At 43.5% G+C, this 12,360-nt stretch overlaps 1 protein-coding gene and 1 pseudogene across 1 annotated transcript in view; one reads left to right on the top strand and one right to left on the bottom strand.

Annotated features, from left to right (window-relative positions):
* Window positions 1–12,360, bottom strand: part of LOC106561234 (C-Jun-amino-terminal kinase-interacting protein 2-like) — a 154,497-nt gene that overhangs the window by 95,764 nt on the left and 46,373 nt on the right.
* On the top strand, window positions 4,675–10,542 carry LOC123723967 (gastricsin-like; annotated as a pseudogene).

Below are 12,360 nucleotides of genomic sequence, written 5' to 3'. Positions count from 1 at the left end.
TCACCTGGAATACTTTTCCAACAGTCTTGAAGGAGTTCCCATATGCTGAACTTGTTGGCTGCTTTTCCTTCACTCTGCGGTCGAACTCATCCCAAACCATCTCAATTGGGTTGAGGTTGAGTGATTGTGGAGGCCAGGTCATTTGACGCAGCACTCCATCACTCTCCTTGGTCAAATAGCCCTTACACAGCCTGGAGGTGTGTTTTGGGTCATTGTTCTGTTGAAAAACAAATGATAGTCCCACTAAGCGCAAACCAGATGGGATGGCGTATCGTCGCAGAATCCTGTGGTAGCCATGCTGGTGAAGTGTGCCTTGAATTATAAATAAATCACTGACAATGTCACCAGCAAAGCACCCCCACACCATCACACCCCCTCCTCCATACTTCACGGTGGGAAGCACACATGCAGAGATCATTTGTTCACTTATCAAAAATCTCAAATTTGGACTCATCACACCCATGGACAAATTTCCACCAGTCTAATGTCCATTGCTTGTGTTTCTTGGCCCAAGCAAGTTTCTTCCTCTTATTGGTGTCCTTCAGTAGTGTTTTTTTTTTGCAGAAATTTGACCATGAATGCCTGATTCATGCAGTCTCCTCTGAACAGTTGATGTTGAGATGTGTCTGTTACTTGAAGTCTGTGCAGCATTTATTTGGGCTGCAATCTGAGGTGCAGTTGACTCTAATGAACTTAACATCTGCAGCAGAGGTAACTCTGGGTCTTCGTTTCCTGTGGTGGTCCTCATAAGAAGCAGTTTCATCATAGCTCTTGATGGTTTTTGTGACTACACCTGAGGAAACATTCAAAGTTCTTGAATTTCCTTGAAAGTTCTTGACCTTCATGTCTTAAAGTAATGATGGACTATCATTTCTCTTTGCTTATTTGAGCTGTTTGAGGCTGCTCCATGTCACGTTCTGACCTTAGTATGAGGTCATTTTTCCATAGTAGATTGGTCAGGGCGTGACAGGAGGGTGTTTCTGTCTATGTATTTTGGGTTTTCTGTTTTCTATGTGGGTTGTCTAAAATGTCGTTCTATGTTGTATTTTCTAGGTTGGTGCCGGGTATGGTTTCCAATCAGAGGCAGGTGTTTTTCGTTGACTCTGATTGGAAGCTATACTTAGGCAGCCTATTTTTCATTAGGTTTTGTGGGTGGTTGTTTTCCGTTTCGTTGTTTGTACCTGACGGGACTGTTATTGGTCATTTAGTTATTTTTGCAAAGTGTTTTCATTAAAAGTAAATATGAGCACTTCACACGCCGCATTTTGGTCTCCATTAGACGACTCTTATTACACTCCAAAACATCACAGGGGTAAAAGAGGTATTCGGAGTGGACTTCAAGTCCAACTCAGGAGGCCTGCACACCATCCACCGTTTCCGAGTATATTACTCGCTAATGTTCAGTTTCTGGATAATAAAGTAGACGAGCTCAGGGCGAGGATCTTCCTGAGAGATATTAAGGATTGTAACATACTCTGTTTCACGGAAACATGGCTCTCTCGGTATATCATCTCCCTGTCCATACAGCCAGCTGGGTTCTCAGTATATCGCTCAGACAGGAATAAAGAACTATCCGGGAAGAAGAAAGGCAGGGGTGTATGTTTCATGATTAACTACTCATGATATGATTGTGATAACATACAGAAACTCAAGTCCTTTTGTTCACCCGACCTAAAATACCTCACAATCAAATGTCAATTGTATTATGGGGCTGAAGTTAGCCTAGTGGGTAGAGCGTTGGACTTGTAACCGAAAGGTTGCACAATCAAATCCCTGAGCTGACAAGGTCAAATCTGTCATTCTGACCGTAAACAAGGCACTGTTCCTAGGCTGTCATTGAAAATAAGAGTTTGTTCTTAACTGACTTCCCTAGTTAAATAAAGGTAAAATAAAAAATTACCTTCCAAGAGATTTATTTTTGGTTATCGACACAGCCGTGTATATTCCCCCTCAAGCCGATACCACAACGGCCCTCAAAGATCCACACTGGACTTTACGCAAACTGGAAACCACATATCCTGAGGCTGCATTTATTGTAAATCTGAGGAAAGTAAATCTGAGGAAAATGCTACTGAACTTCTATCAACACATTGACTGTAGTACTCCCACTGGGAAAACATTGGATCATTGCTACTCAACTTTTCAAAATGCCTACAAGGCCCTCCCCCACCCTATGTTAGTACAGAGACAAAGTGGAGTCCCAATTATGTGGCAGGATCTACAGGCAATCACGGATTACAAAGGGAAAACCAGCCACGTCGCAGACACCGACATCTTGCCTCCGGACAAGCTAAACACCTTCTTCGCCCACTTTGAGGATAACACAGTGCGACCGACGCGGCCCACGACCAAGGACTGTGGGCTCAGCTTCCCCGTGGCTGACGTGAGTAAGACGTTTAAGCGTTTTAACCCTCGCAAGGCTGCTGGCCCAGATGGCATCCCTAGCCGTGTCCCTCAGAGCATGTGCAGACCAGCTGGCTGGAGTGTTTACGGACATATATAATCTCTCCCTATCCCAGTCTGCTGTCCCAATTGCTTCAAAATGTCCATAATTGTTGCTGTACCCAAGAAAGCAAGGGTAACTGAATTAAATGACTATCGCCCTAAAGCACTCACTTCTGTCATCATGAAGTGCTTTGAGAGACAAGTTAAGGATCATATCACCTCTATCTTACCTGACACCATAGACCCACTTCAATTTGCTTACCGCCCCAATAGATCCAGAGACGTTGCAATCGCCATCACAATGCACACCACCCTATCCCATCTGGACAAGAGGAATACCTATGTAAGAATGCTGTTCATTGACTATTGCTCAGGCTTCAACACCATAGCACCCTTCAAGCTCATCATTAAGCTCAGGGCCTTGGGTCTGAACCCCGTCCTGTTCAACTAGGTCCTGGACTTCCTGATGGGCCGCCCCCAGGTGGTGAAGTTAGAAAACAACACCTCCACTTCGCTGATCCTCAACACAGGGACCCCACAAGGGTGCGTGCTCAGCACCCTCTTGCACTCCCTGTTCACCAATGACTGCATGGCCACACTCGCCTCCAACTCAATCATCAAGTTTGCAGACTAAACAAAAGTAGTAGGCTTGATTACCAACAATGATGAGACAGCCTACAGGGAGGAGGTGAGGGCCCTGGGAGAGTGGTGCCAGGAAAGTGGTGCCAGGTCCTCGGCATACACATCAAATTTGTCTTGGCCCCTAAAACCCTCACAAACTTTTATAGATGCACAATCGAGAGCATCCTGTCAGGCTGTATCACTCCCTGGTATGACAAATACACCCCCGGAACCGCAGGGCTCTCCAGAGGGTGGTGTGGTCTGCCCAAAGCATCACCAGGGGCAAAATACCTGCCCTCCAGGACACCTACAGCAGCCGATGTCACAGGAAAGCCAAAAAGATAATCAAGGACAACAATCACCCAAGCCACAGCCTGTTCACCCCTCTATCATCCAGAAGGTGTGGTCAGTACAGGTGAATCAAAGCTGGGACCGAGAGACTGAAAACCAGCTTCAACTCAAGGCCATCCGACTGTTAAATAGTCATGACTAGCCGGCTTCGACACGGTTACATAACCCTGCACCTTAGAGGGGTGGCAGGTAGCCTAGTGGTTAGAGTGTTGGGCCAGTAACCGAAAGGTTGCTAGATCGAATTGCAGAACTGACAAGGAAAATTCTGTTGTTCTGCCCCTGAAAAAGGCAGTTAACCCACTGTTCCTAGGCCGCCATTGAAAATATGAATTTCTTCTTAACTGACTTGCCTAGTTAAATACAAAAATAGAAGAGGCTGCTGCCCTATATACTTGGAATCAAGGGCCAAATTAATAATTGAACACTAATTGTTTAAATACTGCTTTAATCATCTCATATGTATATACTGTATTCAATTCTATTGGATTTTATAGTTAATAGACTTTTTTCTATTGTATTATTGACTGTATGTTTGTTTATTCCATGTGTAACTCTGTGTTGTTGTTTGTGTCGCACTGCTTTGCTTTATCTTGGCCAGGTCGCAGTTGTAAATGAGAACTTGCCAACTTAGTTAAATAAAGGTGAAAAAAATATATATAATAATAATTTTAGTCAATGCCACTCCGACATTGTTCAATCTAATATTTATATATTTCTTAATTCCATTTTTGTATACTTTTAGATTAGTTTGTCATGTGATCTGTTAGATACTTCTGCACTGTTGGAGCTAGGAACACAAGCATTTCGCTACACCCACTAAAACATCTGCTAAATATGTATACGTGACCAATGAAATTAATTGATTTTCATGTCAAGTCACTGAGCTCTTCGGTAAAGGCCATTCTACTGCCAATGTTTGTGTCTAGAGATTTCTCATAACTGTGGTTGTGAAAATAGTAAAAACACTTCTGACAGTGCTGAACCTATAGCGCTACCGTAAGCGAAAAGATTTACCATTGCCTTCGGTTTGTTAAAATAGAGCCCTGTATCTTATCTAATCTGGTCATCTCCCTTATAAAGGTTCAGTAAACTAATAGTAGTGTTTTGGTTAGCGCTGCTATCGGTACAGGGGAGTAGGGGCTTGCCTGCACACTGAATAGAGAATGTGGAGTCAGGGGAAAAAGGAGCTGATAGTCACCTACTTAAGTCTGATAAGGGATGTGTACACACACACTCACGCGTACCCATATCACACCCGCTTGCATTCATGTGTGCACATATGTATGTTTGGTACAGTATATAAGATCAGTCCTGACCCAAGCTAAGGTGTATCCACCACTGGTTGTGATTTCAGGAGTGACCATGAAGTGTCTCGTTATTGTGCTGGTATGTGCTGTGCTCGCTGAGGGAATCCACAGGTTAGTACTCACTTTATTTCTTTTTCACATTTTCACTCCAGTTGCTCTTTTTCATTAAATTCTCCCTAAAACACAATTTTCTTTTCTCATCTCTCATAGTCAATGATAACTCCTTGTCGCTCTCTCTACCCCTATTTGCATTTGCAGAGTTCGACTTCATATCTGAGTGCATCTGTGTTCTTGTTACCCTAGGATCCCTCTGGTGAAGCATAAGTCAATCCGTGAGAGAATGATGGAGAAGGGAGAACGCCTGCCCTACCAAGACCCCGCTCTCAAATACTTTCCTGACGAGTTCGCTGGCTCCACCACCATGTACATCAACAACTATGCTGACGTACGTACATGCTCTAAAACCCAAGCTTATGGTCTATCTAGAATGTTACTCAATGTCCTGCCTATATCTGTCCACAGTAGTCTATTTTCATATTCCAGAATGAAATTCTGATGTAGGCTAATGTATAAAATGTGAATTCTAGGTCTAACTAGATAACAACCATGTCACGATAACGTCTAACTCCATGAAGTAGAGTCTAAACCAAGCCAACCACTCTAGATCTGATGCGTTGTTTTCTGAATGTATTAGCAGCACCTCTATCTTTTGTCAACTGTATTATCCCTGTTGTGTTTTCCAGACCACTTACTATGGAGCCATCACCATCGGTACTCCCCCCAGTCCTTCCAGGTGTTGTTTGACACTGGCTCTGCCAACCTGTGGGTTGACTCTGTACTCTGCAACACTCAGGCCTGCAGTGAGTACAGCTGGACAGCTTCATGACAATATTACAACTACCTACTATGTGTATCAATTAACTGCTACTTCCTCAACAATAAATGTTACTAACTGTCCTACTACCACTACTACTACCTTTACTACTACTACTACTACAGTACTTCTAACTAGTACTACTACCATCAGAGATATTTAGGTCCATTATCACTGCTACACACTTCCCAGATAAATCAATTGTACACAGTATATTTCCTCTTTAAGTTGTTTGTGTCCCTTCCTCCTGCAGACACCCACACAAAGTTCAACCCCCAGCAGTCGTCCACCTACTCAGCTAATGGGCAAACTTTCTACCTGCCCTACGGAGCTGGCAGTCTCAGTGGAGTCTTCGGATACGACACCGTCAACGTGAGTTCCACCATAACAACCTTACAAATACTTAACTACTACCACAGTTATTCTTCACTACATGCAATAAAAAGCCACAACAGATACAGCCACAACAGTACATGTACTTCCATTCTAATAAAACCAACGTGTTTCCATGATGCTGAGTGTGTGTGTTGTTTGACACCTCTTTAGGTCGGTGGTATTGTCATCAACAACCAGGAGATTGGTCTGAGCACTGACGAGCCAGGTCAGAATTTTGTTGTGGCCCAGTTTGATGGTATCCTTGGCCTTTCCTATCCTTCCATCTCAGCCGGACAAGAAACTCCCGTCATGGACAACATGATGTCTCAGAACCTTCTGCAGGCTAACATATTTGCATTCTACATGACCAGGTCAGTACTCCTGCCATCACTTATACCACAAACATACCACTACTTATCACAAATATACCACTACTTACCACATATATACCACTACTTATCGCTAATATACCACTACCACTACTTACCACACATATACCACTACCAATACTTACCACATATGTACCACTATCAATACTTACCACACATAAACCACTACCAATACTTACCACAAATATACCACTACTTACCACATATACACCACAACCACTACTTACCACATATATACTACTACTTACCACACATATGCCCCTACCACTACTTACCACACATATACCACTACAGATGTCAGATCTTAATTGGACCCCTTTCGCCGCAAGAGGAAAATAATCCTGCAGAAGGAGGATTTGAATATCTGAATAATTATTTAGAATTGTACCAGTGGGCAGCTGGAAGCGTGTTTGTATACAAAGCAGTACTATACCTACATTCTACCTTATGTAGGCTACGTGAAGGCTACGGCGTGTCTCGTGTGAATCCTTATGTGGATTATAATAAACGGGCATATTCGTAGGGGGTAGATGTATTTTCGTTAGGGAAAAATCTGTTGTTTTACATTAACTGTTTTATTATATGTTGAATGCAAGCAATAGGCAGAATTAATTATTGTTTTCTTCAAATCCTGTGTGGTCCAGCGGTTACAGCCACTGACCCCGGCACATATATGTCAGAGTCGGCATGGGTTCAAATTCGGCCCACTGCCCTTTGACTCATGGATCAATGTCTATTTTTGACGCATTCATTTTGTGTGGTTACATGATTAAACCAGAAACAACTCAAAGGTTAACAGTTTAGGAATTCATTCTGAGTGGTTAAGTTTAGGGCTATGGTTTGGGGAAGGCTTAAAACAAAATAATACAAAATGACACGCCTATGTATCATCAGTATTCATAATATTCTTAATGCTCGCTAGAGCATTGTGATCTGCCATAGTGCAGTGGTCTAAGCAGCTCATACCGAACCTCATGAGTTTGCGCCCTGTGCTGAGCGATCTAGTTACCAGCCTGAGACTACATTAGACCCTCAAGTTAATTGCATTTATTTAAATGTTTTCAAGAAGTAAAATGAATCAACTAAATCGTCTTTGGATAGGCTCAAATGCATAAACATATTGACAGCTTTAAGAAACGAAATATTAAAGGCACACAATACAAGCTTCCAATTCACACCAAAGACCAGAACTATATTCACAAATTATACATAGCCTAACTATAAAACTCGGACAAGCATCCACACTGGAGGAAGGTTTATTGTTCCACAGCAGGCCTACATCTGTCAATCAGATGATGGCCCAAATCAGCTCATAAACTCAGCCAGGGAAACAAACAGTAGCGGTTTTCACACCTTTTCACACTTACTTCATTACCGCTCCCTAAAAGACGATGTCGGCGTTACCTTAGTCCTGCTTGCAACCAAAGTGTTTCAAGATATGTTCACCCTCTGGTTGGTATTGTAATAAGAACAACAGAGTACTTTTTGAGCAGACTAAGGGTGATGTATCTATTTGACAAGCATTCCATACAATAGAAATAAAGTATCCACTGTGGGAATTGACATGACACTAATGTTGGTGTAGCCTATAGTTACAATTTTATTGGTTTCCTATTTATGTTATCCAAAAGTGTCTGATATGGTCATTTCTTATCAAGATCGGGGGTAAAATATCCCTGGACTGTCCATATTTAAAATGTGTAAATAAATCTAGTAAATTGGGGGTGATTGAGTTATTTGTGCCAGAAAGGTATGGACTGGAATGGTAGGTCTATATGTGCTCGCAGAAGGCAGAAGCCCTAACCCACTACACCCCACGACTGAACTCAATTTTGAACTTAGGATACACCTGAAACTTCTCATAGCCTAGTGGAGACCAATATCTATCTTCTGTTATTAAGCTATATCAAACGACGGTTGTTTATGTGTAAGACTGCATTTCAGATACATGTTTGTACATTTGAATGTTGCAGTAATTTGACCCAGACCTAATGTTTCAGCGAGAGGATTTTGATATTTAAATAGCAAGCACTGATCGACTGCCCCAGCATGGACAGAAAGACAACTGCTCTTTTTTCAGGGACCTACAAGGCTCATTTGGATTTCCTGATACAGCAGGAAAATGAGCAGTGACAAAAAAGTGATCAAGTTAAGATCTGACATCTGTACCCCTACCACTACTTACTTACCACACATATAATGTACTACTACCGGACCTCAATATAAAATACACACAGATATCACAGAACCTTCTGCAGACCAATGTGTTTGTTTTCTAGATGACCAGGTAATATATTTTAATGATGTACTTACATATTTATGTACATAATCAATGTTATATTCATTACTCCTGCTCCAGAAACTAAATCACTGATATAAGACTTAAGATTTTTGAGAAGAAAAGTGTCTTCTGTGAAGAGTGAACCATCTTCTTGCCAACCTCCTATCTATGTAAAACTGTTTGATGGCTTAAAACTTTTTCTGTGCAGGGACAGTCAGCAGGGCAGTGAGCTGTCGTTTGGAGAAGTGGACACCACCAAGTACCAGGGTCAGATCTACTGGACCCCCGTCACCTCCCAGACATACTGGCAGATCGGCATCCAAGGGTCAGGATCAACCACACCAACCAAACATACCTAACCATACACTGACATCAGAACCACCAGGAGCCTTCAAAAGCTGGGATGAAAAATGTCTAAGGCCGCTGTCAATGCTAGTCTGTCTGTCTGTCTGTCTGTCTGTCTGTCTGTCTGTCTGTCTGTCTGTCTGTTTGTCTGTTTGTCTGTCTGACACTAACCCTTGTAAATCTCCAGGTTCCAGATCAATGGTCAGGAGACAGGGTGGTGTGGGCAAGGCTGCCAGGCCATCGTGGATACAGGCACCTCCATGCTGACTGCACCCAGACAGATCTTGGGAACCCTGATGCAGTCCATTGGAGCCCAGCAGGACCAGTATGGACAGGTAGCAGGAAGCCATTATAAACCATTACAGACCAGTACTAACTGACACCATAAACCAGTGTAATCCAGAAAGTAGAGGATGGGGGAAACCAGTGCAGACTAGAGTTAACCAGTTATGGGATGTTTTGTGTCACTCATGTCTGTGAATTGTTTGTTGATGTAGTACACAGTGAACTGTAACCAGATCAACAGCCTGCCTACTCTCACCTTCACCATCAATGGAGTCAACTTCCCCCTGCCGCCATCTGCATACATCCAGCAGGTGAGTTAGTGTGTGTCTGTCCGTGTGTTACCCTCTATGACTGATGTTAGGATAATGAAGGCCATTTTAGATGGCTCAAGCTGGTCCATAAGCCATGTGCATGCCTAAGCCATGTGTCAGTAGTGCATGTGTGTTTATCTGCCTGTGTGTGTGTGTGTGTATTGCACTCAACATGCGTGTTCTCCTCTCTATCCAGAACAACCAGGTCTGCTCTGTGGGGATCACCCCCACCTACCTGCCGTCCCAGAACGGACAGCCCCTGTGGATTTTGGGAGATGTATTCCTCATGCAGTACTACTCCGTCTACGACCGCACAGGCAACCAAGTGGGCTTTGCCACCGCAGCCTAAACCTGACCAACATGACCATGACCGCAAGCCATCACAGACACCAACAGTTCTTAGAAGTCTACCACCCCAAACCTCACACAGAATCTATTCCACCTCTGGCCATTCTAGAACAACAATCACCAAAGGCATCAATTCTGAATCACCCATAGCAACCTCTCTTATTTTAGAACACATATTACCCATAACAACCACTCTGGTCATTATAATACGCATATTACCCCTGGCAACCACTGTGGGTCAGTTTGGCTTTGGTCCAGTGGGGTTAAAGCAAGCATCGACGTCATTGGGTTAAAGCTGTGGTCTTTGTTAGATGCTAATATATTCAGTTCAGCTGTAAGGTTGTTTCCTTTCTACTCTGGCATTGCAATGACAACCTCCTAATTCCCAGACAACATCGGATGTGAACACAGGTTCAGCCATGTTGCTGATTGCATCATGATGCTGAGTTGCAATTCTGAGTTGAGTGAAAAAGAAAATGACATACAGAAACACAGTGAAATATGAAAATATGATTTTTGACACTTAAATGCATTTCATCTCAAGACTGGATGTATTTGGTGTTTCTTTAGCTTCCATTTAGACTCAATAAACTGTTGAAGTGCACAATAATCCTATTTGTTTTGAATCCCTGTATCTGACACATCAAGCTCATGATGCCTGTAAGACTGAAATCTCACCTCACATTCACCACTGACTGTTGCCAGAAACTGCAACAAAAAACAAGAGCAGCTTTACCCAATTGGAGCCTGTAAATATTTCCAACCATCTACACATCTTACCTATTGAAATATTTATTACATAATGGCAGTAATAACTAAATATCACAGAGTCAAATATGCCATCTGTAATGAACACAAGGGGAGACAGAGAGCTGGTTTCAAGCGCAGGGCGCAGCAGGTGTTTATTGTAAAGGACCACAGGAGGAGGCAGGTAGCTGGGTCCAGGGGCAGGCAGAAGATCATACACAGGAGGAGGCAGGTAGCTGGGTTCAGGGGCAGGCAGAAGGTCATACACAGGAGGAGGCAGGTAGCTGGGTCCAGGGGCAGGCAGAATATCATACACAGGAGGAGGCAGGTAGCTGGGTTCAGGGGCAGGCAGAAGGTCATACACAGGAGGAGGCAGGTAGCTGGGTCCAGGGGCAGGCAGAAGGTCATACACAGGAGGAGGCAGGTAGCTGGGTCCAGGGTCAGGCAGAAGGTCATACACAGGAGGAGGCAGGTAGCTGGGTCCAGGTGATTAGAATTCAGGTGATTGGGATTTGGAGAGTGAGCTGCATTCAGGGGATCTACGTGTTTGAGGGTGTGAGTTGGAAGCAATCGTTACACCATCTGTTAAGTCCTAAGTATCCTTTAATGAAAGCTTCAACATTTCATTTCAGGGGCTGGTGTGTGTGCATGTTTTTGTTTGTTTCCACACACACACACACACACACACACACACACACACACACACACACACACACACACACACACACACACACACACACACACAGTCACACACAGTCACACACACACACCATCATACACTGGCTTAAACTGATTATCAGGAGCAGAGATAGCAGAGACACACACACATTTGTGACACACACACACCAGTTTGTGATTTCACCCCCAGTCCTCATGTACCTGACCCCTCCTCCCTTCAAAGGGGAGCATCTCTCTGACTCATGTCCACACAGATTGCTCCGACCCTGGGGAAGCCTGCTCTGAGATATGGCCTGTCACTGTCTGTCTGGGTCTGTGCCTCATTCACCACACAAGACACAAGAACTCACACACCCTCCATATTTTGCTTTGCTCTCTAAGCAGACAGAGGAGTTCAGCACTATTCTCTATTTTATCAGGTCCCCAGTTTACAGACATAACAGTGCTTAAATGACTTCATCATCCTGTTTTTTTAGTTTCTATAAAACATCTGTATATCTGTGGTCCATTAGTTCCAACAGAGGCTCAGCTCTCTACTCAGCCCTCTACTCCATTAGTAAGAGACTGTGTGAGGCTCAGAGGGAAATGCTGCATTGCAGGTTTTCTAGTGAGGACAGGACAGTCCAGACAGGGCCTAGTACAGATGTATACAGAGCCACTGTGAAGTAGGGTAGGTCAGAAAATACATCGGGGGTAGAAATGTGAAGCTAGATAACTGTCTAAATCAGGGCAGAACTGCATACCTTATCAAAGCTCAATCAGTAATAAAATCAGTGCTAAATCAACAATCATGACTAGTTCACACACACACACACACACACACACACACACACACACACACACACACACACACACACACACACACACACACACACACACACACACACACACACACACACACACACACACACACACACACACACACACACCCCAAATCACACGCACCACACACACACACACACACAGCTCCTGACCAGCAGGACAGAATTTGGTATGTCATCAA

This window comes from Salmo salar, chromosome ssa10 (genome assembly GCF_905237065.1).
Source record: "Salmo salar chromosome ssa10, Ssal_v3.1, whole genome shotgun sequence".
In the NCBI taxonomy this organism is placed as follows: domain Eukaryota; kingdom Metazoa; phylum Chordata; class Actinopteri; order Salmoniformes; family Salmonidae; genus Salmo; species Salmo salar.
The sequence above is the reverse complement of the archived record's forward strand: the minus strand, read 5'-3'. Positions and strand labels throughout refer to the sequence as shown.